At 39.7% G+C, this 26,000-nt stretch overlaps 1 pseudogene; it reads right to left on the bottom strand.

Moving 5' to 3' along the window:
• Nucleotides 1-472: 472 nt before the first annotated feature.
• Nucleotides 473-24,588, bottom strand: LOC148514745 (G protein-coupled receptor family C group 6 member A-like; annotated as a pseudogene).
• Nucleotides 24,589-26,000: the final 1,412 nt, after the last annotated feature.

Here is a 26,000-nt window from a genome sequence, read left to right as displayed (position 1 = left end):
ATCACGGTTCATAGGATATTAGCTGCTGATCAGTGGATTTACATAATAATGAATGTCAAATCAGAAATAAGATGTATTACTAAACATACAGCATCTAATTATGACATATGTAATGTCTATGTCACTATAGACATGGCTGAATAATAAAAATAAAAATTGGAGGACACAACACATGAGAATTAACATATTTATTACATAGTTTCAGTGTAGACCTATGATTAAAGATACAATAAAGTGTTGCAAGCACAGTATCAGTTTATTTTGACACACTGTTATCATAAACACAGGATCTCACTGCTAACACTATAGACCTTTCATTTCTAATATAGGTGCAACTAATAGGGCAATTTAGCCTAGGGATTAAAAGATAAGCAGACACACATTTTCATATAGCAGTCGTATTATTTTAAACACTGCATTTTTTCTTTCTTTACACTTAACTTTATTTTAATATTTCACCGATCTTTCTATTTTAATACATACCAATAAAAGTATATGTTTTAGCTTTAGAATTTTGTTTGCTGTTAGCAGAAGGAATCTCTAGTTTTGAGGATTTTTGATGAATTGATAGCACCTTATTTTGGTAGAATCTACTAACTCTCTGAAGGTACCTTTCTCGGTTACAAGTTTCTCTTTTGAAAACTATTATGTAACAAACTGGTAAAAGGTGACAGGATATCATTCCATATATTGAGGCCAGTATGGCAACAGCTTGTACAGCTGAAAGGTACATGCCACAAGTGCCATTCGTGTAAATCAGGATGAAGAGAATCCAGACAAACATGTAAACAAGCATGCTAAATGTGATACATCTGGCCTCATTGTATTTCTCTGGCAATTTCCTTCCTTTGTATGCTAGTATGAAACAAATCAATGCAAGTAACCCAATATAGCCTAATATAATGCCAAATGCTACATAAGATCCTTCATCACACTGTAGGCTTATCAATTGAACTGTTGGGTAAATTTTAATAAAAGAAGGACCTTTCAGTATAAGCCACATTGTACAAATACACAACTGAATCCCAGTTAAGACAATGATAATAATGAATGGCTGGTAGGTTAATGTTACTACCCTTTGTCCCCTAGCGGCCGATTCAAATGCTAGAAGAATTCGAATAGATTTGATTAAAATACAGGAAATAGAGATGGTGAATCTGATACCATAGAGAGGTTGTCTGATCTTACAGATAGTGTCACTTGGTTCACAATGAAAAAACAAAGTCCCACCAAGCTAAATAATAAGGATATCATCAATAAGTATGTATAATGCCCCCCTGCTGCTTTAACCACTGGGCTGTCAGCATATTTCACAAACAGAATTCCTATTATTAGCACAACTACAAACCCAATAGCAGCAAAAGTCAATAGTGTAATAGCAAATGGGTCCTTCCATTCAAAATATTCTGCAGTCCTATTTTCACATCGAGAGCTTCCATTATTCGACCACTGACTTTGAGAACACTTTAGACATCCAGTCATATCTGGAGCAAACAAATATATATTAGTATACAATATAAAGTTATCCATATGTTATGCATTTATTTTGCCTAGTCCATCTGTATAGACATATGGAGAAACTTGGGTAGAGTCCGCACTAGTCAATCAGAACCATTAATACACAATAACAGAGAATATAATGTATAAACCAACATACTGGTCTTAGCTAAGAAAGTGAAGTAAGACTATTACTTGGTTGGTGGTGCTCAAACACAACAAAAATTATATCCGCACAGGAACTTTTAACCTTCAAAAATCCATTCCCCTAATCAATAAACAATCTTAGGTTCATGCTTGTTTTCTTGGGGAGGTGCACCTGAGAATAAGTACGATTCAATATAAACAAATGGACAGAAAAAGTATTCTCATAATGGGCACACACAGATAAAGCTGAATGTACAGAGTACAGATGAAGAACCTGGTTCATAAAGTTAAAACATAACTTTTATTAAGGCGAAATATAAAATAAATGAAATAAATGTGTACTAGAAAATGTGTAATTAAAATATTGACAAAAACCTATGTTGTATGTGTTTTGAATTCACCTACTATTACCCGCATAATCAACAAAGAAGGAGGATAAATATTTAGCCTGGTATTGGCTTATATAAGGTAAGTATTATTAAAGGCAACAATTGATAGTATCAATAATTGTTGCACATAATTCCCCTTCTTAGGTGAAATTGAATGGATTATCGCTGTGTCTCACATCATATATCAGTTACATTTATTCTCAAAAGCTATTCCTGAGTGTAACATTAGTATCTTGTTATACCATTGGAAACATATTATTCTTTCTGTATATACAGCAACATATCATTTGTTATAAGGATCAAAGTTGTAGTTGTAGTTCTTTAATAACTATGGCCGTGATTCAGAGCCGGACGCAAGTCGCTGCTCGTTCGCTTCGAGCGATGTTTGCCCAACTGCGCATGCGTACGGATCGTAATACGCATGCGCGAACCACTCAGTGCGGCCGAAATTCATGTGCTCGCAAAATAGCGAATGCCTGATAATTTGAGTGACAGGATGAGGCGTATGTGGGTGGTAACAGGGGAAGGTGCTTGAAAACGGGGAGTGGAGATCCTATCGCAGGCGTGCTTAAAGGTCAAAACGGGCGTTTTATGGGTGTGCATATTTAAAACAGTAGCGTCATCGACCACGTCACTGGGTTATTTTAGAGCCAGAACTGCTCGCAAAATTGTGGTAGCAAACACCAGCCCCAAGAATAGCGAGCAGTTCATACCCTGGTCGATGTACTCGATTGATCTAATAAATAGCGGACATGACGTAGGATGCGAGCGGCCAGGGGGCGTATTTTTTCAAAAAACGAACGCAAGTTTTGTTCGCTCGTTCAGACATAGAGGCGTGAACAGACCGCAAACAGCGAACGGTTCATTTGAATAGCCACCCCTTGTTTTAGAACGAACGACCGCAAATAGCGAGTGGCTCTGAATGAGGGCCTATATGTCTTAAAATGATAGATTCCCAGTTGTGGGACTTATGTGGTTATTATTAAAGATTAGCTGCTGCATAACATCTGAAACACTAATAAATTTCATAGGTTCTGATATATATTGTCAGTATCTTTAATATAAATGTTGTCCTGTTTTATAGGATCAAATATACACATACAATAATATTTCAAGAACGACACTGCGACGTCAGTATATAGTCACTAGTATCTAATGTCTTTCATTCCACAAGTGTATGATGTGATTTACAGCAGCGCTTATGTCTGGCAGCATTCCGATTTCATTATCAAACCAGTGTAGTTAAAGTTCTATAGTCTCGCTCCCTGATAATGGTTTTTAAATATATGCTAGCAACCTCTCTTTTGCCAATTAAACAATCAGTGGCATCCCTTGCATCCCACACATAATTGATATAATTTCCAGCAGTGCTGTTACCTATATAAGAATCTAATGGGTATGCTTCATTGCGCCCATATATTAGACTCTAAACTGTTATTATAATAACGTATAATCCACATTAATAATGTCTATACAGATTCAGCAGCGCTCTGGTTTGATTACCGGATTTAGATGTCTTGGTGTCTAATGATGTTTTCAGCATATACAGACAAACAGTTTTTATCAATTAGAGAGTCAGTGATATCTCTTACATATTGCGGGTAACCACAATTACTACATCTTTAATGGTAGGTACTATTACACATGATATTTATTTTCCACAAACATAGGGTAAAGTCTCTTAAAACGGAGGAGACGCCAAGCAGCGTGTCCTCCCTCCCTTAAGAACACTTACCTCCCAGTACTTTTAATTGAAGAGACTGTATTTTGAGTTGCTGACCATTGAAATAACACAATAAAACTGAGATGCTATGAGAAAAGTTGGCGAAACATACCTCCGAAAGGCTAAAAATATTCATAATAAATATGTGCGATACCTACATTGGTATTTGTGTCGGATATAACACAGAGCCTCACTATTTACTGGTTTTATAAATGTTATTGTTTAACAGGCAGAGGGGAGGAGTTGTGTAGCCCTCTAGGAAGATTCTCAAAACTCCCTCTCATATCACCTTGTGACATGGGTTTCATGGTTTGTTAATGCAACCCACAACGAATAGTGTAATGTTTTGTGGGATGAAATGTCTAATTTAACTGTTTATGAGGAGACTATATATAACTCTAAGGGGGTCAATCATATTAGGTGCGAGGTGTGAGTTGCTATTTTCTCTACAAATTCGCACAGCGACTTCATTTTGCAATCTAATTAGCAACTCGCACTGAATCATTGATACTGAATTAGTATTTTTCCATTCGCAACTCCCTTAGGGTGAGGGATGAAAAGGAAAATCTTTATTTTAAAGTTAAAATGCAGAGACACTGTGCTGGACACCTCGGACACCCCTCCCCCCAATTAGGCAATTGGAAATTTCCAATTAGCTTAATTAGTCCAATAATTACATGTCATTTTTGGGGGTAAAATAAAAAATTTCCTCAAATAACCCCCAAATCAACTTTTTTGTTAGTTTAGGCACCCCAAATTTAATTAAAATATTTTTTACTTGAAAAATAATTGTTTTTATATTTTTTTTTGCAATTTTTCAAAGTACCCCAAAATCCGCTTTTTTCCTTCTTTTTTCCATTTTTCATTTAAATCGTTTAAGATTAAACGAAAAAAGGTTGCTTTTTAACATTTTTTTGTTTTTAAAAAAAGCCCAAATCCATGATTTGACACCATTTTAATACGTACAGTATCTTCCCAATGCCCACAAACATCCTTCTATACAGTCCTGCTAATGAAATTATAAATTTTAGGGGGTCCAGGATGGTCTCCCCACTTTTTTATGCACTTCTCTTACATCTCATTTGGCAGTCAATTCACACCTCCTGCTGTGAGAACCACGAATAGGTATTTTTTATTGATTTGGAGAGTTCTCAGGAGTGCGCATTTGTGCGAAGTCTGCGAGTTTCAAGAAACAAACTCGCTACTCACAATTCTCACCTAATAGGATTGACCTCTAGGCATCACAAAATTATTGTCAGGACTTTGACTATTTGAGTACATAAAGATAAACTACACTTGCCGAAGTTCCTTTGTGGTCATTGGAGGATCTATCCTGGTTGCTGGGGTTCATCACATACAGTGTGCAGAGAGTTAAAGTGATCATCTGTTTCTTAGGTGTCATCAGGTTGTTGGATTCCTTGATTGCTTATTATTCCAAACCTGATTCTATTTGGGTCACATGTTCTGAAATTCCTATGGATCACAGACCTCTAGTATAAAGCCTGTTACTAACTATGCCTCATTGTCTGTGCAACGTTACTTTCAGGTCTTCCTTGGACTTCTGCCAGATCCCCGCTGTGCCTGGTGTATGCTGTGGACCGCGCTACATTCCTGCTCGTGTTCCAGTTCAAGTTCTGATACAGGTTATCAGCTGCACTACAGAGCTCAGCATTGCCATTGTCATTCTGTTGTTATCCTGCTCTATTATTGCTTTTCCATTCCACGCTACACTATTTGGTTTACTATTGACCCATATGGACACTGGGGTTACTTCTTGTACAGTTGTCAACTGCACCGTTACAGTCTATCCTCATCAGAACCCCATAACACTGCAGGACTCAACCCTGCTCCGGACCTTCATCCTGCCGCAGGGCTCAACCCTGCTCCGGACCTTCATTATGCTGCAGGGCTCAACCCTGCTTCGGACCTTCATTACGCCGCAGGGCTCAACCCTGCTCCGGACCTTCATCCTGTCGCAGGGCTCAACCATGCTCCGGACCTTCATTATGTCGCAGGGCTCAACCCTGCTCCAGACCTTCATTACACCGCAGGGCTCAACCCAGCTCCGGACCTTCATCACATCACAGGGCTCAACCTAGTTCCGGACCCTCATCGCGTCTCAGGGCTCAACCACCTTCCGGACCCTCATCACGTCTCAGGGCTCAACCTTGTTCCGGACCCTCATCACGTCTCAGGGCTCAACCCTGTTTCAGATCTTCATTACGTCTCAGGGCTTAACCTCGTTCCAGTTCTTGTTACATCTCAGGGCTCAACCCTGTTCCGGACCTCCGTCATGATACAGGGCTCAACCCTAGCCTCGTGTCAGACTCGGGGTTTCACCCCACACCAGTTCAGTGTGTACTTCGAACTTTGTTTCTCACAGGGGCATACCCCTGTACCTGTTAGTGCATGTCATGAATTTTGTGTTATTGAAATTTAATGTGGAACTTTGCCATACAGGTTTTGTTCTTGAATAAATTCTATTTACTTTTAATTTGTGCTAGTGATATTTCATGAAAAGGTCCTTCCTAAAACCACCTCAGTTCATACTACTTAGTAAGCCTGACTCTTCCCAGGAGTCTCAAGTGTCTGTAGACGTGACAATTATTATTATTATTATTATTATTATTATTATTATTATTATTATTATTATATTAGCCCCAGTGGATGAAAAAATATTAATAAGGTTAGAGCTAATCATTTAAAATCATTTAATGTAGAGGAATACATAATAAAGAAATAAAAAATAATATTTAAACATACAGTAGATACCGTATATAGACAGTCTAAACCAAAATATAAGACACACATACATGAGCAATGGATATAGTAAATTATAGTGATAAGCTCTAAGTTTTTAACAATACATAAAACTTTATAGATTGTCACCACGTGTTTGCCTACGGCCAGTGTTTACTTTGAGAAAGTCCAACTAGTCACATGAAATGCATCAGTGACTCCACCCCTATCACATGACCATGTGTTTTAGCTTTCGGCCAGTGTTTACACCCTACACACAGCGTCTTCATGGCTTCACAGCTTCAAAGCACAGAACAGTTGCAACAGTGATGTACCTTACACCTACAGTTCATGTCCCTCCAGCAGCAAGAACTTCTAAGCATTCTCCATTAATGGCCATGGTCTACTACCAGTAACATTGCTGACAGTCTGCTTTTATGAAGGGTGGGCCTTTTTAGCCATAGATCTGGGAGCTGCATCACATGCTTACTGACTTGACTTATTCCACTTGAATGCACATATAATGTGTGTGCTTTATACTTGCTTCTGTTAGATAATGTTTACATGCTACCAAGTGCATTTGTGCTGCAATGCTTTGATTGGAATACCAGTCGAATGATTGACAAAAAAAAAGGTTGGCATTAAGAAGGTCTACACCAGAAGGTTTACACTTTCTGAATGTCAACAGTTAAAAGGTTGACATGGTCCTTAGGTTGACCATCATTGTATAGACACGTATTTAGGTTGACAGGGTTAAATGGTCAACACGGTGCTAGAATCCCGACAATTGAAATCCTGACATCTGCAGGTAAGTAATTTTACCCTTCCCCTAACCCTACCCTTGACCCACGTTTCCGGCAGCCTAACCTTAACCGTCCCCTCCCGCAGCCTAATCCTAACCCTCCCCCCTGCAGTGTAACAGTAACCCACACTTCCGCAGCCTAACCCTCCCCCAAAGTGCCTAACCCCTAACCCTAATCAGGGGTGCCGAAAGGGGGGGTACTAATTACCCATGCCTGGGCTGCTGGAGGGGCCCGGCGAGAGGCCCATGTCTGGCGCTGCCCCCCCTCTTAAATCACAGCAGCCCAGCATATGCTGCTGTGTGCTGGGCTGCAGTGGGAGACTGCTCGCAGCAGTCTCCTATGCCTGGGGGGGGAGCGATCACACTAATCGTGCCACCCCTGCGGCTTTGCACCAGGCTGAGGGGCTCTCGCGTCGCTGCAAAAATCTTTTTTTTTTTAAATCTAAAGGGTGTGTGGCCACGCCTCCCACAATTAGGTCACGCCCCCTTCACCCGGGCCCGGCTCGCCTCTCTATGCCCCTGATCCTAATACCATCAGGATCGCAGCTGGCGGCATTCTTAAGCCGGGATTCTGACCCCTGTCAGAGTTCCGACGCCAGAATTGTGAGCGCTGGCATTCTGTGCTCTGGGTTGCCAACTGCATTCCATCCCATCAAAGGCCCAGGACAAAAAGTAACATCTATTAAACACTGCCACAATTTATGGACCTGATGTTTCACTAATATAATCTCCATACTATACACGTAGTCTCTCATCTATAAGGTTTTATGTATTTAATAAGTTAATAAGTTAATAACTTATCTCAGTATTTGCCTATTTCCATTGCTCGTATATATGTTCATTATTTGTTGTTTTAGACTGTCAATATATGTATGTTTTTATTTTTTGTATTTCTTTATTGTGTATTCCTCTACATTAAATGTTTTAATATGTGTGGTTTGTGCATATAACAGAATAATGCTGTACCACTAGCCTTACTGTTATGTTATCATCCTCTGGCGCTAATATACCATGTTTTGCAAGCTTTATGATCCTTTTTGAGGTAGTGCCAATATCCTCATTTATATTTGGGTGCAAGTTGCTGGTAATACAGGCTATAATTTATTATGCGATAGAACTTTGAGAGCACCACACAGTTTATAACTGTAGGCATAACTGATAATGTGTGGCACTGAAGTGTTTTTAATCTATTCAAATACACTATGGGGCAGATTTACCGAAGCTTAGATAAAGATAAGGTGAAGAAAGATAAATTACCAACCAATCGGCTCTTAACTGTCATTTTGCCGGCAGTGTTTGAAAAATTACAGGAGCTGATTGGTTGGTACTTTATCTCTCTTCACTTTATCTCTCTCCAAGCTTTGATAAATCTCCTCCTTAAAACTAATACACCTCGTTTGTTGTCAAATGCACATTTTTTCAAACTATTTCTTCATCTGAGCACTAAGTTGCACATATTGTGCAATGCCTATAAATATGCAAACTAATCTATTAATAAAAAAAGGTAGGTCCAATGTAACTTATAGTGATATTAAGTAATGCTTTGTGAGGATGTTTTCATGTGTGACCTGAGTTTTACATTAAAATATATTGTATGTGTGGACCTGTACTGCTGGCCATACACTAGTTCGACCAACATAAGATGCAATTCATCATACGATTTCCCTTGAACTCCCCGGCAGCTCCCTGGCAGTCCCAGACGCCCAATTTGGTGCTTTTTCACACATAATGTACACATGATCATAATGCTGGCCATAAATTAGCGTGATTTCGGGCGGTTTGCATGATTTTAGACGCATTGTACGATAAATTGTGTGGAAATGTGTAGTATTTAGGTAAGAATACAATCCGATGCGCGCTCCCACCGCTCTTATATCATATCTAATGATCAGACGTACAGCCCATATTATCCATTGTAATCGTATGCATATCATGCCGTGTATTTACTCACGCGATGCATCGGGCGTCCGACCGCCTGAGAGTGACATTTTAGTCTATTTAAATCTATTATGATCGTATGTTTTTAGTGAGGCACATGATCGATCGTATCACGACCCGTCGTATAAGTGCACATGATCGTACGTGAGATCCTATGTACATCGAGTGTCAAAAAGCACCAAATCGAGCGGCGGGACTGCCAGGTAGCTGCCGGGGAGATCAAGGGAAATCGTATGATGAATCGCATCTTATGCTGGTCGTACTAGTGTATGGCCAGTGTTAGACTGCATTTCAGAATCACTATTTTTGACAGATGCACCATATAAGTCCTTCTATTTTTTTAGTGAATAAAATGCTTACCTGCTTCAGGTGAATAATAATTCTCTGTGCATCCAACACATTCATAGCAGCAGCTTATGAGAGAGTATTTTCTATAATATCCAGGAATACATGATTTGGAGCAATTAGAAAAGGGAACCTGTAAAAGTGCATAAATACTATATATTAATATATTGATTAAATAATGAATGAACTAGCTTATAATGATGCTGTTTGGTATGTATAATCTTGCATACACCATACTTCTCAATGTTACTGATTTCAGCAAGATTGTCCCAATGTGAAGGCTCTGGGCCTGATTCAGAGCCGGACGCTATTTGCGGACGGTCGTTCCAAAAAAGGGGCCAGCTATTTAAACTGAGCGCTCGCTCTTTGCGGTTTGTTGACGTCTCTATGTCTGAGTGAGCGAATGAAAAATTCGCTCACTATTTTGTAAAGACGCCCCTTTGCAGTTTGCATCACACGTCATCTCCAGTATTTATTAGATTAATCGAGTACATTGAAAGGCATCTGAACTGCTTGCAGTGCTTGTGGTAGGTTTTTCTTACCGCTGTCACTGCGAGCAGTTCAAGACAACCAAGTAACGTGGTCAATGACGCTCCTTTACTAATTATGCATTCCCATTAAATGCCCTTTTGACCGTTTGGCATGCCTGCGTTCGGATCTCCACTCCCCCGTTTTCAAGCACCTTCCCCTGTTACCACCCACAAACGGTACATTCTGTCAATCACATTAGCAGCCCCTCGCTGATTTGCGAGAGCACGATTTCCGACCGCTATGACTGGTTTGCGCATGCGCATTACGACCCATACGCATGCGCAGTTGTGCGAACATCGCTCAGAGCGAACGAGCGGCCGCTTACGAGCGGCTCTGAATCAGGCCCTCTGTCCCATTCACACAATTGGGATTGCTTTATCCAGATCACTGATCAGTTGGGTACAGAATCAGTGAATGAGTGCTGTGTGCATATGTTGCTGGTACCCATGACAAAGGTATTAGGAGGGCACATTTTTTAGCTCTGGGAATTCCCCTAGGGGTGTGGCCATGCCCGCTCCATGATACGCCCCCTTGTCCTGAGAAACTGACCACCACTGTTGGGAAGTAGGCTTTCAGTACATTCCTCGAATGTATTGGAGATTCATAATTTTTTTTCATTTTCCTAGACTTCCATTCATCATGAACATGAATTCATTATGGATTTCTAGTCACTGGCATCACCTAACATTTCCTATGACATCAACTATGAAATCAGTAATTACCTTTACCAAAGATCTTGCCCTAATAAAATATAATTCAGTAAAGGATAATATTTCTACATCTGGCATTAGTAAGTAGCTTTTATTTGTTTAATGACAGAATATTATATTCCAGATTTCCATATTTAAATAAATGCTATTGAATAACACCTGTCACACCTGAGGTTTGGTTTTGGGTTGGAACAGGCATGGGAGACTGAAGAGGAGATTTGAGAGGTGTGGAAGAATTTAGGTGGTTTGAGCTGGGACCTCCTTATGTATAGATGTAAGGAGGTAGAGATACGACAGTGGATGATGGGCCCGAAGGCGAGAACAGGATAGAAAGTCTTTATTGAGCAGCAGGTTGGAATGGAACTGAGTATATAGAATTGATGAACTTGATCGGTTTGAGACCAATGTTGGAGAATTGAGCAGGAAGAACAGGAAGTCCACTACTGACATCACGAGTGATGTTAGTAGGGTCGCCCACAAACAGCAGGCATTCCTTTGGGAACGCCTCCATTTGTGCAGCCACCCCACTCCCCACCTACAAAACGGGGCAAGCTGTCGATCAACATTGACAGCTGCCCTGTCTTGTAGTGAGCCCTGAAGCGACGGAGCTGCCGTCGCTTGCTGGGGCTCACGCATGCGTCCGCCGGATGCGGCGCAGGTGCCAAACATCAACCCACTTGCGAGTGCTATGCCCTCGAGAGCGGCTCTGAATCAGGCCCTTAATTCATAATAATCCGATGTTGCTGAATTTATTAACTTGATTGGCAGGGACCGATGTTGAGTCATTTATGAACTTACTGTAATTGATAAGAGTCTGATGTTGGAAGCACCAAATGAGACTGATGGTTGAAGGTATCGGTTGGAACCGATGGTTGCTGTAAGAACAAGTCTCAGTGGTAAAACCATACTGGTGTGCAAGATGGTATAGGAGACATGTTTACCAGATCTTGGAACTGGATATAACTGACTGGGACCATTTAGATACAGAGTACCTGAGAGCTGTAAATTTAGCAAGAAGTTATGTTGTACTGGCACAGAGACCAGTCAGGAAATTTAATTTATAGGGGAGGATCCCCAGGGATTGTATGCTGCGATCAGCTGGTCTGGGAGCACCACTCTGAGTGGTGGAGGAGAGTCAGGTGACAGTTTCCAACATGCAACAGAGAAAAAAGGTCACGTATATGGTGCGCAATACCTGCAGCCCCTACAGGCACAAAAATAAGGGTCTCACTAAACCCACCGAATATAATACAAAAAACCTTAATGTGCCCTACGTTGGCGCTGGATATACAATAAAGAGTGGTGTAAAGAAACAAGAGCGATACTTAATCTTTTAAGGTAGTCTGAAATTCTCTTAATCGCCCCCAATCCTTTTATGTACAATTTCAGGCAAACACAGGAGACTCCATATGATGCATATGTGGAAAAAGCATACAGAAAAAAAACACTTCTTAATGGAAAAACAATTTTCACATAAATTGCAATAAGTATGGCGAATTATTCTTAATTTAGAACCCAAACATCATGGCTATTTTTCGTACCGAACTCACATGACAAGCTGTGAGTTTATGTATATCTCGGTATCTTTATCCTTCCACTTTTTAAAATGACAGTGCTTCTAATTAGAGTATATAGTGGACCCAACACAAAGGTGATACTGCGTACCTAACTCACATTTAGGATACGCTAGCAGTGTCCGTAGTAGTTTCTTTTGGGGTCCCCTTCACTGTACTTTTAATTTCTCATCAACCATTCATATATCCTCATTAGAAAAGGAAAAGGATGATGTTGGTGGCTGAACAATAATTTTATTCCAATAACAAAACACACAACATAAAGTATAAAATCACGACCTGTAGAGTGCTGATAGTGGAGTCCGGAATCCGCTATCTTTCTCCCAAAACAGGTTAATGCATCCCAAAGTCCAGCAATCAAAAAATATCCTTTATCACCAAAGTCCCATAAACCAACGCATTTCGATCCGTACGTTCGGATCTTTTTCAAGGTGTGTGGGACATTCAAACATTGGGTGCTTTAAATACCCCTTTCCAAACCTGTAGTTAATTACCAATGATGATAAAAACCTTCTCCATGTATAGATATATCTAATTCCCTTACATATGTTTTCTATAGATTGAACAATCCACATTCCGGGGTGTTCAAGCTTCTGGAAGGCTTGGTTACATTGTCTAAACCTATCCGCCAGAACACGCTAAGCGGTGATGACGAAGTTCCGGGTGATCGTCAGGTACACGCGACGCACGCCAGACAAGCGACACGTGGTTACGCGACCCCCGGAAGTAACCGAGCGGGGCATAAAGATATGGAGAAAAGAGGAAGCTTGAACACCCCGGAATGTGGATTGTCATGTGAGTTCGGTACGAAAAATAGCCATGATGTTTGGGTTCTAAATTAAGAATAATTCGCCATACTTATTGCAATTTATGTGAAAATTGTTTTTCCATTAAGAAGTGTTTTTTTTCTGTATGCTTTTTCCACATATGCATCATATGGAGTCTCCTGTGTTTGCCTGAAATTGTACATAAAAGGATTGGGGGCGATTAAGAGAATTTCAGACTACCTTAAAAGATTAAGTATCGTTCTTGTTTCTTTACACCACTCTTTATTGTATATCCAGTGCCAACTTAGGACAGTTTCCAACATGGCTGCACCCATGCTGTTGTTCTGGAAGGAACTCTGGATGCAGTTTGTATAGATCATGCTGGGGAGGTACGCTGTGAGCAAGTGACTGCAGAGAGCCATCTCCATGCTCAGTGACAGGACACTGAGCAGACGAGACAGGAGTAGAACTCAGCACCAGCAGGAAGCGATGTGCAGCGTGAGCAGACTTCTGTGCTATTGGGGAGTGATGCACAGTGTGAGCGGACCTCAGCACTAGCCTGGACAGGTACCGGAGAGATTAAAATAAAAAGGTGATTAGGTATGGAATGCTCAGATCAGCTGAGGAGCGTCGACGTCAGAGGCAAAAGTCCAGGAATGCCTTTGGAAGTGTTGAATGAAACCAGTTGAGTATGAGTGGTTTCAGTAAAGAAATATGGAAGGAATTTGGTATCCTCTGGAAGGGAGGTATCTTGAATTTAAATGAAATTGGGTTGATTACACTCTCAATGGTGTATGGACCAATGTATCAGGGCGCAAAGTTTATGGATGGCACTCTTAACTGCAGATTTCACATAGAGAGCCAAACTCGATCACCTTCCTTGAGACTGGGAACTTCTCTCCTCTTCCTGTCAGCAAACTTCTTGTACCACTAATAAGCCTTCACAAGGGAGGAGTGGATCTCTTTCTCTTAGAGAAGTGCAGCAAGGTGCGGTCAGCAGCTGGAACCTGTGAGGCAGGAAGAGGCTGAAACTCAGTAACTCAAGGGTGAAAACCATAGGTGGCATAAAAGGGCATGGAACCAGATGAAGAATGATATTGATTGTTGTGACAAAATTCCAGATAAGGAAACAGTTCAACCCAGTTACAGTATACTAAGAGGAGCATAGAAATAAATGAAGAAATGACTCCAGGTCATGGTTCACTCTTTCCGTCTGACCATTGGACTGGGGGTGATAGGCAGTGGAGAAATTGATTTTGACTTGAAGTGAAGAACACAAGGAACACCAAAACTTGGTGACAAACTGCACTCCCTGAGTCTGAAGATTTCTTTTATGAATAATTGAGCCCACTTTGGAGCTGATGGAAGATCGGTAATGGGTATGAAGTGAGCCATCTTGGTGAACTGGTCAACTACAACCCAGATGGTGTTGAACTTGTTTGAAACCAGAAGATCGGTAATGAAGTCCATTGACAGATGTGTCCACGGCTAATCTGGAAAAGAGAGAGGAAGAAACTGCCCAGCTAGAGATTGTCGAGGCACTTTACGCTGGGGATACTTTTACTAGAGGCAATGAAGTCTTGGACATCTTTTCTGAGAGAGGACCACCAGTAAGACCTGGAAATGAACTTGAAGGTTTTTTGTATGCCTGCATGATCTGCGAAGAAGGAAGCATGATCCCAATGTAGCAGTTTCTTCCTTAATGCGGGCTTGACAAGAGTATTCCCAACAGGTGGTGAGGATTCTACTCCGACTGCAGAGTAGGCCACTGGATAAATGATGAGATGCTTCTCAGCGTATGTAGTCTCATTTTCTTGCTCCATGAAGTGAGAGATTGCATAGGCCTTTCAGTTCTGGATCCATGGACGAAAATACAATTTCAAGCGAAATCGTGAGAAGAAGAGAGCACATCTGGCTTGCTTCAGATTTAGACAATGGGCTGTCTTAAGATATAAGAGGTTTTTATGGTCTGTGAGAATGGAAATTGGATGCACAGCTCCTTCCAAAAGATAGCCTCAACCTCTAAAGCTAACTTAATAGTAAGAAGTTCTTGATCCCAAATAGAGTAGTTGCACTCAGCTGGAGTGAATCTTCTGGAGAAAAATCCACAGGGGTGGAGAAGACCATCAGGAGTGCATTGAAATAGCACAGCTCCAACTCCTACAGAAGAAGCGTCAACTTCCAAGATGAATGGCTGTGAGACATCTGGTTGATGAAGAACAGGAGCTGAAATTAACTTCTGTTTGATTTTTTGGAAGGATTCCTTTGCTTTCTCTGACCATTGGCATGGATTGGCACCTTTCCGGTTAAGCGCGGTGATAGGTGCAATGATGATGGAAAAGTTCTTTATGAATTTGCGATAGTAGTTTGCAAACCAAAGGAAGTGCTGTACAGTCCTGAAAGTATTAGGAAGAGGCCATTCTTGAATAGCTTGGAGTTTTTCTGGGTCCATTTTGAGACCAGAACCTGAAATGATATATCCTAGGAAGGGAATGGACTTGATCTCGAAGGCACACTTCTCCAATTTGCAGTAGAGATGATTGGAATGGAGACATGTCAAAACCTTCTTTACTTGCTGGCGATGTTCTTCATGATCATTGGCAATTATGAGAATATTATCAAGATAGACAACAGCATGTTTGTACAACAGACTGCGGAAGACTGTCACAGGTATTAAATATAGAGTCCAACATGGTGCGCCCATACTGTTGATCTGGAGGGAACTCTGGCATGCAGTTTGTATACCATCATGCCAGGGAGGTACGCTGTGAGCAAGCGACTGCAGAGAGCCATCTCCATGCTTAGTGACAGGACACTGAGCAGACGAGACAGGAGTAGAACTCGGCACCAGCAGGAAGTGTTGTGCAGCGTGAGTGGACTTCTGTGCTATTCGGGAGTGATGCACAGCAGAGCGGACCTCAGTGCTAGCCTGGACAGGTACCGGAAAGAGAAAAATAAAAAGGTGATTTTAAGCATCCAGAGCTTGACAGATCCCCCCATCCCCCTTGATGGGTGGCCCCAGGACACATCTTGGGCTTTTGTGGAAACTTGGTATGGAATGCCCAGATCAGCTGAGGAGCATCGACGTCAGAGGCAAAAGTACAGGAATGCCTTTGGAAGTGTTGAATGAAACCAGTTGAGTATGAGTGGTTTCAGTAAAGAAATATGGAAGGAATTTGGTATCCTCTGGAAGGGAGGTATCTTGAATTTAAATGAAATTGGGTTGATTACACTCTCAATGGTGAATGGCCCAATGTAGCAGGGCGCAAATTTATGGATGGCACTCAACTGCAGATTTCATGTAGAGAGCCAAACTCGATCACCTTCCTTGGGACTGGGAACTTCTGTCCTCTTCCTGTCAGCAAACTTCTTGTACCACTCATAAGCCTTCACAAGGGAGGAGCGGATCTCTTTCTCTTAGAGAAGTGCAGCAAGGTGCGGTCAGCAGCTGGAACCTGTGAGGCAGGAAGAGGCTGAAACTCAGTAACTCAAGGGTGAAAACCATAGGTGGCATAAAAGGGCATGGAACCAGATGAAGAATGATATTGATTGTTGTGACAAAATTCCAGATAAGGAAACAGTTCAACCCAGTTGCAGTATACTAAGAGGAGCATAGAAATAAATGAAGAAATGACTCCAGGTCATGGTTCACTCTTTCCGTCTGACCATTGGACTGGGGGTGAGAGGCAGTGGAGAAATTGATTTTGACTTGAAGTGAAGAACACAAGGAATGCCAAAACTTGGTGACAAACTGCACTCCCTGAGTCTGAAGATTTCTTTTATGAATAATTGAGCCAACTTTGGAGCTGATGGAAGATCGGTAAGGGGTATGAAGTGAGCCATCTTGGTTGACTTGTCAACTACAAATCAGATGGTGTTGAACTTGTTTGAAACTGGAAGATCAGTAATGAAGTCCATTGACAGATGTCCATTGGCTGATCTGGAAATGAGAGAGGAAGTAACTGCCCAGCTAGAGACTGTCGAGGCACTTTATGCTGGGCATACTTTTACTAGAGGCAATGAAGTCTTGGACATCTTTTCTGAGAGAGGACCACCAGTAAGACCTGGAAATGAACTTGAAGGTTTTTTGTATGCCTGCATGATCTGCGAAGCAGGAAGCATGATCCCAATGTAGCAGTTTCTTGCTTAATGCGGGCTTGACAAGAGTATTCCCAACAGGTGGTGAGGATTCTACTCCGACTGCAGAGTAGGCCACTGGATAAATGTTGAGATGCTTCTCAGCATATATAGTCTCATTTTCTTGCTCCATGGAGTGAGAGATGGCATAGGCCTTTCAGTTCTGGATCCATGGACGAAAATACAATTTCAAGTGAAATCGTGAGAAGAAGAGAGCACATCTGGCTTGTCTCAGATTTAGACAATGGGCTGTCTTAAGATATAAGAGGTTTTTATGGTCTGTGAGAATGGAAATTGGATGCACAGCTCCTTCCAAAAGATAGCCTCAACCTCTAAAGCTAACTTAATAGTAAGAAGTTCTTGATCCCAAATAGAGTAGTTGCACTCAGCTGGAGTGAATCTTCTGGAGAAAAATCCACAGGGGTGGAGAAGACCATCAGGAGTGCATTGAAATAGCACAGCTCCAACTCCTACAGAAGAAGCGTCAACTTCCAAGATGAATGGCTGTGAGACATCTGGTTGATGAAGAACAGGAGCTGAAATTAACTTCTGTTTGATTTTTTGGAAGGATTCCTTTGCTTTCTCTGACCATTGGCATGGATTGGCACCTTTCCGGTTAAGCGCGGTGATAGGTGCAATGATGATGGAAAAGTTCTTTATGAATTTGCGATAGTAGTTTGCAAACCAAAGGAAGTGCTGTACAGTCCTGAAAGTATTAGGAAGAGGCCATTCTTGAATAGCTTGGAGTTTTTCTGGGTCCATTTTGAGACCAGAACCTGAAATGATATATCCTAGGAAGGGAATGGACTTGATCTCGAAGGCACACTTCTCCAATTTGCAGTAGAGATGATTGGAATGGAGACATATCAAAAACTTCTTTATTTGCTGGCGATGTTCTTCCTGATCATTGGCAATTATGAGAATATTATCAAGATAGAAAACAGCATGTTTATACAAAAGAATGCAGGAGACTGTCGCAGGTATTAAATATAGAGTCCAACATGGCTGCGTCCATACTGTTGTTCTGGAAGGAACTCTGGCATGCAGTTTGTATACCATCATGCTGGGGAGGCACGCTGTGAGCAAGTGATTCAAAGAGCCATCTCCATGCTTAGTGACAGGACACTGAGCAGACAGGGCAGGAGTAGACCTCAGCACCACCTGGGAGCAATGTGCAGGGTGAGCGGACCTCTGTGCTGTTCAGCAGTGTTGCACAGTGCGAGCGGACCTCAGTGCTAGCCTGGGCAGGCACTCGAGGCGTAAACAGGTGGTTTTAAGTGTCCGGAGAGTGATATTCCTGTGTTACAAGAATGATGAATTACCCTGTGAAAATCTTAATTTTCCCCTACTTTTGTAGAAATTAAGTGATGATGAATAGACTGTTAATATTTAATAGACTGTTAATATTTTTAAAGATCAAGTTGGATGTTCACCAGTATCACGTCTTGAGAAATGGACACAGTCTTATAACAAGCTGCAGCCATGTTGTATCTTTAATGCTTTGGAAATCTCACATCACAGTAAGTCACTGCTGGTGATGACAATATCTGAACAGCGATCTACAGTAGTGATCTGATTTTTTTTTCTACATCAAATTGGTGGAACAGATTTACAGTACATCTTTACAGCTAATTAGCACTGTAGGAAGCTTCTGACATCACAGATTACTTTAGCGATTCCATCAACAAGGAGCAAAAACACATACATTATGTAATCCATTAGGGTAAGTATTCTTTAAGGACTGAGGGGAAATGTACCAAACCTTCTAGAGATATCAGGAGGATTTAACAAAGCTTGGAGAGAGATGAAATGGAGAGAGATAAAATACCAACCAATCAGTTTCTAAGTGTAATTTTTCTAGTACAGCATGCAAAATGGCTTTGCTGATTGGTTGGTATTTATCTCTCTCCACTCTATCTCTCTCAAAGATTTCTAGCAAAGCCTGTAATATGACAGTTAGAAGCTGATTAGATGCAATGGGCAATTTATTTCTCTGTGAGGTTTGATACATCTCCCTCTGAACCTTTTTCCAATCTGTCACAGTGCATCCTGCACCCAGGAATAGCTTTTCTTGCTGGCTGGTATTAAAAAGCCTACAAAATGGGTTTTTTTTTGCAACCTTGTTACATACTGCAGCCATATACTATGCACTCTAGACTTATTTAGTGGATATTTATTTACATTTTATGAACACTTTTAATTGTGGCATTGTTGGGTTTATTATTATTATTATTATTATTATTATTATTATTATTATTATGTAGTTTTAAAAGTACATTTTACAGAGTAGAGAAAATTGAACATTACTGTACCACATCATTTCTGTTTCTATATTGAGAGTTCTGCAATATATGTCTGTAATTATCCCTATATTCTCTCGTTCTCAGATTATCATGATATAATTTGCCTAGTACACCACGTGTAAAGTTTACTCACTGTCATATGTATGAGGGTGATTCAATAAATAAGGTAACAAGACCTTTCATTGTGTAAATGTATTCACTCATACATAAATTTACGTATAATCAATAGTATGGCCTTGGTACAGATTATTTTTCCACATAGTCCCCATACTTGTCAAAGCATTTGCTCCAATGGTACACCAAGGCATCTATCCCGGCATAGAAGATATCAGTGGCAAGCACCTAAAGCCAGGACATGATGGCTTGCTGAACTTCACTGTCTGTTGTGAATCACTGTCCACCCAGGTGCTTCTTCAATGGTCCAAAGATATGAAAATCACTCGGTGCCAGGTCAGTACTGTAGGGAGGATGGTCCAGAACCTCCCAATGTAGCGTTGTAACAACTCACGCATGCTTTTGGCTGAGTGTGGCCTGGCATTATCGTGCAGCAATAAGATACCTGTTCGCAGCAATCCAGGTCATTTTCTATGAATTTCCCTCCGCAATTGGTTCGATGTATCAAAATAGCTGACTGCATTCACTGTATCTCTTTTGCTGAGGAAATCAACAAGAAGCACGCCTTTGTGGTCCCAAAACACAGTCGCCATGACCTTCTTTGCTGATGGAGTTGTTTGAATTTCTTTGAAGGTGGGGAGGATGTGTATTTCCATGTCATGGATGCTTGCTTTGTCTCTGGTGCCACATGATGCACCCATGTTTCATTGCCTGTAATGATACACTGCAGTAACTGCATTCCCTCCTCATGGTACCACAAGGGCAGGAGAGACAGTCCCGTCCTATTGGTTTTGTGAACTGCTTTGCTTTCAGTTGCTTTGGTGCCCAGTGTGAACACTTTTTCCTGTACCGCAGTTGCTCATGAATGATGTTGTGCACAGTACCCACTGAGATGCTCAGTACATCAGAAATATACGTTTGCACATGCTTTCTATAAAAAGACTGTGGGATAGGCTTTTAGTAAAGAAAGGATAAAAAGTGACAGTCACTAGTCCGTCAACTACAGGTTGCTTTTATTATACAAAGTATTGCTGAAATACTACTGTACTTGCAGCATTTCACTTTATAGGGGAATAATTATAAAACTATTACATATTCTTTGTATGTATAAATAAACAAATTGCCCTAGACTTCATGCTTTATTTAAAATAAGAAGAACAGTAAAAATATGTCTGATGAAGTAGGGATTTACCCATCTCTCTATATGGGAGATGGATCAAACCTTCTAAAGAGTATAGTAAAAAAAAGGTGTCATAACAGCCAATCAGCTTCTAGCTTTGATCTATCAGGTACATTCTGTAAAATGATAGGTGGCAGCTGCTTGGTTGCTATGGGTAACTTCTCCACCTAACGTTTAATACATGTGTCCTAATGTTTGCATCATTTTAAATGTCTTAAAGAAATTTGCTGTAATTTTATTCATGTTGGAATAATGAAACATCATACTTATATAGTATTTATGGCTTACTTGCTCACTTCCATGACAGTTCTATATTAAACAGGTTTTTGGGTCGTCAACTACAAAAAAATGCAGTAATATTCTCTCCATGATTGTATAATTTGCCTCATATAAATGTATTTGTTGTCTTACTAACCTGATTATTGTCTGTATTCCATAGAAGAAGACTTTTATTCATATTGATCACATCACCCGATATGTTATAGGTACCAATAATCTTAACTTCTGTATTTTTTTGTATAGAATGCCAAGTAATGACATCATATCCGATTAAGACATCACCATTCTCATCAAAGTGGAAAGTTTCACCATTGTAAGAAAAATTACTGTTCTTTAATTTTTCAAGTAGCTGGATAAAACAAAATATTATTGTTTAAAAATTAATTACATTGATCTAACTTCTAAAATGCCATGATTTAAAGATTTTGTAGCTGGGAACTGTTAGTGGTAACACCAGTATGTTGAATTGGAATATGTTATGTTTAATCAATCATTGATGATCACAATCATTTGATGTAATTTATATGACATATAATTTTGTTTTAGAAATTATATGCAACCCCTATGAAACATAGCCACTTATCTGAAAACACACCTAGGGGCAGATTTACTGTCCTTTGGATTTACAAAACCGCTGCCTTGACCAATGGATGTCAAAGGGCACCACAAATTGATGCTAAAAAGCTGGATTTAGCATTAATTACTGTTGTTCTTTGAAATCCATCTGTCAAAGCTGAGGATGATTGGCGGCTTTGTAAACCTGTCAGATAGGAGATCTACCCCCTAGACTGCAACATACAGTAATATGTATTTGTAATAGATAACTTATTTTATTATATATATAGTATACTAGAAGTTTTACCGTTTGATGTCTCTGTATAAATATATGTCATCTCCTGTCAGGGTGTGCCAATTTTTACATGTATATTATATTTCATAAAATCTAGATTTTATGGGCTTAAACAGAGAAAATACAACATAAATGTATTTTTTTTTTTAAATGAAAAAGACTTAAATGACATTTTTAATTAATCATATAAACAGAAGTGGAGTAAAGAATGCAAACATAAAACAAAGTTTCCTTTATGTTTATTTATGCTCATTTATACATGTTGTGATCCTTTCCTTGAATTTGTCATTTAAATTTTAAATTCTGGTTTCTTTGAATATGTTTGCAGAGAATTTGACTTAAAAAATATAAAATTCAAAAAGGGTTTTGCTAGTGATTTTGCACATAACACATGATACTAATGCAATTACTGTACATCACACATGATACTGATACTGTACATGCTAAAGTGGACAGGGAGGGGCTTGAAATGTGTCTCAGTTTAAAGCCCACAACATGTCCCTTGCTAATTATACATGTCATCTGACATGGTACCTGACAAATTTCTTGCAAACATTCATAGTTATATTGACTCTAATCAAACATAATAACTCAGCAAAAAGTGAGTGTGTTACTTGTTTATAAAAAATAGATAACTAAATATCAAGATCCCAGCAATAATACCATGCACAGGGCATGATTGATCAATATATTTTTTTGGTTAAGTAGTTAATTGTGTTTTCACTTACCTGACTTGGTGGGAAGTCTAAATTATTTTCACAATTTCCATCTGTGCATAAAATATCCTTTACTGAATTAACTATGGCTATAATGGCCAGGTGTGTACTGTATGTTTTGCTCCATTCTATACTGTCCAGCAAAAAGTTAGCATTTGCAAAAGATAGGTTCTTCTGGCATGCTTGAGGGGACTTCAGCTGTAGCGAATCATTGAGAACACAATTTCCAGAAGATGAATTGATGCACTGAAGATATTCCCTGTATTCTTCTGTACAATCAAATCTTAACTGTTTATATTCCTCAAGAGCATCATTTTTTGATTCAGATTTCAGGTTTCTTAGATAATCTTCAAATCCTTCAATATGACTCATTTTGAAATTTATTCCAAGAACTGTACCAACCTTTGCAATGTTTTTAATATTCATAACTTCCATCGAATTTGACCAGCTATCACTCCCAATCCAAATTTTGGATATATTTAAGTTAATACATTCTGTTAGAAGTTTGCTGACAACAGGATCTTTTGCAATGACAACCAAAACATTTGTTGAACTACTTTTTAATTCATTTATTACAGTGTTTAAAGATGCTTGCAAAGTAGGATGGCCTACATATGACGGCACAGTTTTCGAGAATGCCGTACAGATTCCCACTTGTTTAAAATAATAATTTAAAAGATCCAGAGCAGATCGGCCATATTCATCATCACTTGCGATGATTCCAACCCAGTTCCACTGAAATGATTTCACCAGTTCCACAATGGCTTTTGTTTGGTGTATATCACTTGGAACAGTACGTAAAAATGAAGGAAACCTTATTTTGTCACTTAAAATGGCAGCAGATGATGCTGGGCTTATCTGCATACAAAAAAAGACATATACCAGTTTTAGCTGTGTCATAAAGAGAAACATTTTCAAGATTTGAAAAAATGCTCTGTGTTATAGACAGGAATCAGAATTCTTATGCACATTTTTACACATTAGGCCTAATTCAGAGATCAAACGCCAGTTGAAGGAGTCACAGCTGCGATAATATGCAAATGATAGTTTCAGCCGTCCCCTTGTACACTAGTGAGCTCCGGATAGTGCAAGCACTGAGACGCCCATTTTCTATGCTGCTGTATGCAGTAGCACTGCTGGTGGGTCTAAGCAGCTCACCATTGGCACACCAACATGTCCACCAACAAAACTAGCACCTGTCTTTGATTGGAGCAATGCCTGCACCTGAAAATGGCCTCTGTGTAAGCGTCTGTGCGTCTGAGAATGTATGCTGGCTTTCACTGACATGCCTGTGACGCTCCCATAACACACCCACATTGTAGACATTTTTGCATTCACTTTAAGCCACCTCCTAGACACCACCCTGGAAGACACATCTCCCATTGTGTGTACACTCTGTGGTACGCATGTGCTGTAACGTTTTTCAGAATATTTTGCGCATGGTCAGTAGAAAATAATCGCTCAACTCCACCAACATGGCATTGCGTTCCATTAGTATTCACCTCTGAATCAGGCCCATTATGTTTTCATACAAATTATATAGTAAATCATGCAATGTAAAGTGCATATGTACCTGTGGTATAAGATAAATGCCGAGTGTCCTGGAAATTGCAATGGAGATTTATGAATATGTTTCTCCAACAACAGCTTTGACGTGAGGTATACGTTGTTTGTTGCTGCATTCTGAAGAATTATTTATAGTTGCAGTTTCTTGAACTAGTCTCAGTGTGGATTCAACTGCTTTCAAAGTATAAGAACATGAATCATAAATCTAATGTAATTCCTTGTAACAAGGTGGAATTATTAATATTTTCAATTGCATACACCATAGAAAGTGCTTCAATCATACTTCAATCGTACGTATAGGCTGAAACAAAAAAATATATATTTTGAAAATGAAATGGATAAAAAACAATCACCAATAAAACCAAACCAACAATACAGCTTTAATGTTCACCAGTATTTTGAAATGATGTTTTAAAAAAGTGCTTGTTAGTGTGATATTCCAAACAACTCTCATATAATGCTACTTATTTACAGAGAGATGTTTCTAAAATCCCAATTTGGTAAACTACTACAGCTATTAGAGGCAGCTGGGACTTTCATCCTAGCAAGTAATTTAGAACAGGAAAGTACAGTCTATGATAAGATGGTGATGTCTTCTCATCACCGGGACCAAAAGTATTGTCAAACTTAATTTGAAAATTTTAATTTTATTTGAAAGATCTTTCCAGAAATTACCTTTTCATTGAGCAAATTGTACACTCACACACAAAACAATGTAAATATAACATATTTAGTATACTGAATGTACAGTGAAGAGGTCTCTTAACTTTTTCATGACTGCCAAAGTAGACCGAGAAAAGATCTCGCTATGATCAGTAGGCACTTTCTGCCTTCCTCATTTGTTTGCAGTACTGTGTTTGAGGGTCATATCATTCATCTCCCAGGCACATGATCAGTAAAGCACAATACTCTTAGTTGAATCATTTAAAAGCTTTTGGAAATGTTTTTGTGACATCAACTACAGTAGATGACAATCTTGTCACTGTCTCTGAATGACACATTTTGTATTAGCTTCACAATGAATAAAATTTACCAAAACCCGTAAAAATTCCTCCATTTTAAAAAGCCCCCTAAAAATAATCACATTCTGTGACATACTTTGGAGGGGAATTTCATCTAAATATTGTTTTTTCTAGTTTTAAAAATGCCACACATCAGCACACAATACTAGGAGTTTTCACCCTCAAACTGCAGGATTTGCTATCTTGCAGTTTTTCATGGTATAAACACAGAGCACAGGCTATTTGTGATGTATAAATACTCCTAAATCACAGGCAGTTTTGACAAAATTACATGTCATTTAGGGGAAACTGCCTGGTAAAACTAGGCATAAAACAGACAATATTACCCTACATTAGCTAGAGTAATGGAAAAAATGTAACAAAGAAATAAATGTAAAAGAAAACCCACTTTCCCTTTCTGTAACAGCTTGTGATCTCATCATTGGGATCAGTGTTCTAATGTGGTGGGGCCCAAGCAACTAACGTACAGCAGCTACCCAGCCCAATGTTTGGTTCAAATATAGTGGCCATTTAAAATGAAAGATCGCTGTAATTGACTGTCCTTCTATTAGTTAGGTGGGCTTATCAGACTTTACATCATTTGGCTCTTTTTTCTCAGTTCCTTGGGAGCAGCCTACTAGTCTGTAAGTATTTTTGTCTTTCCTTATTGAGTCTAATCAAGCTAAGAAGAT

This window comes from Taudactylus pleione, unplaced genomic scaffold, assembly GCF_031769625.1.
Source record: "Taudactylus pleione unplaced genomic scaffold, aTauple2 ptg000259l, whole genome shotgun sequence".
NCBI classification, from domain to species: Eukaryota; Metazoa; Chordata; class Amphibia; order Anura; family Myobatrachidae; genus Taudactylus; species Taudactylus pleione.
The sequence above is the reverse complement of the archived record's forward strand: the minus strand, read 5'-3'. Positions and strand labels throughout refer to the sequence as shown.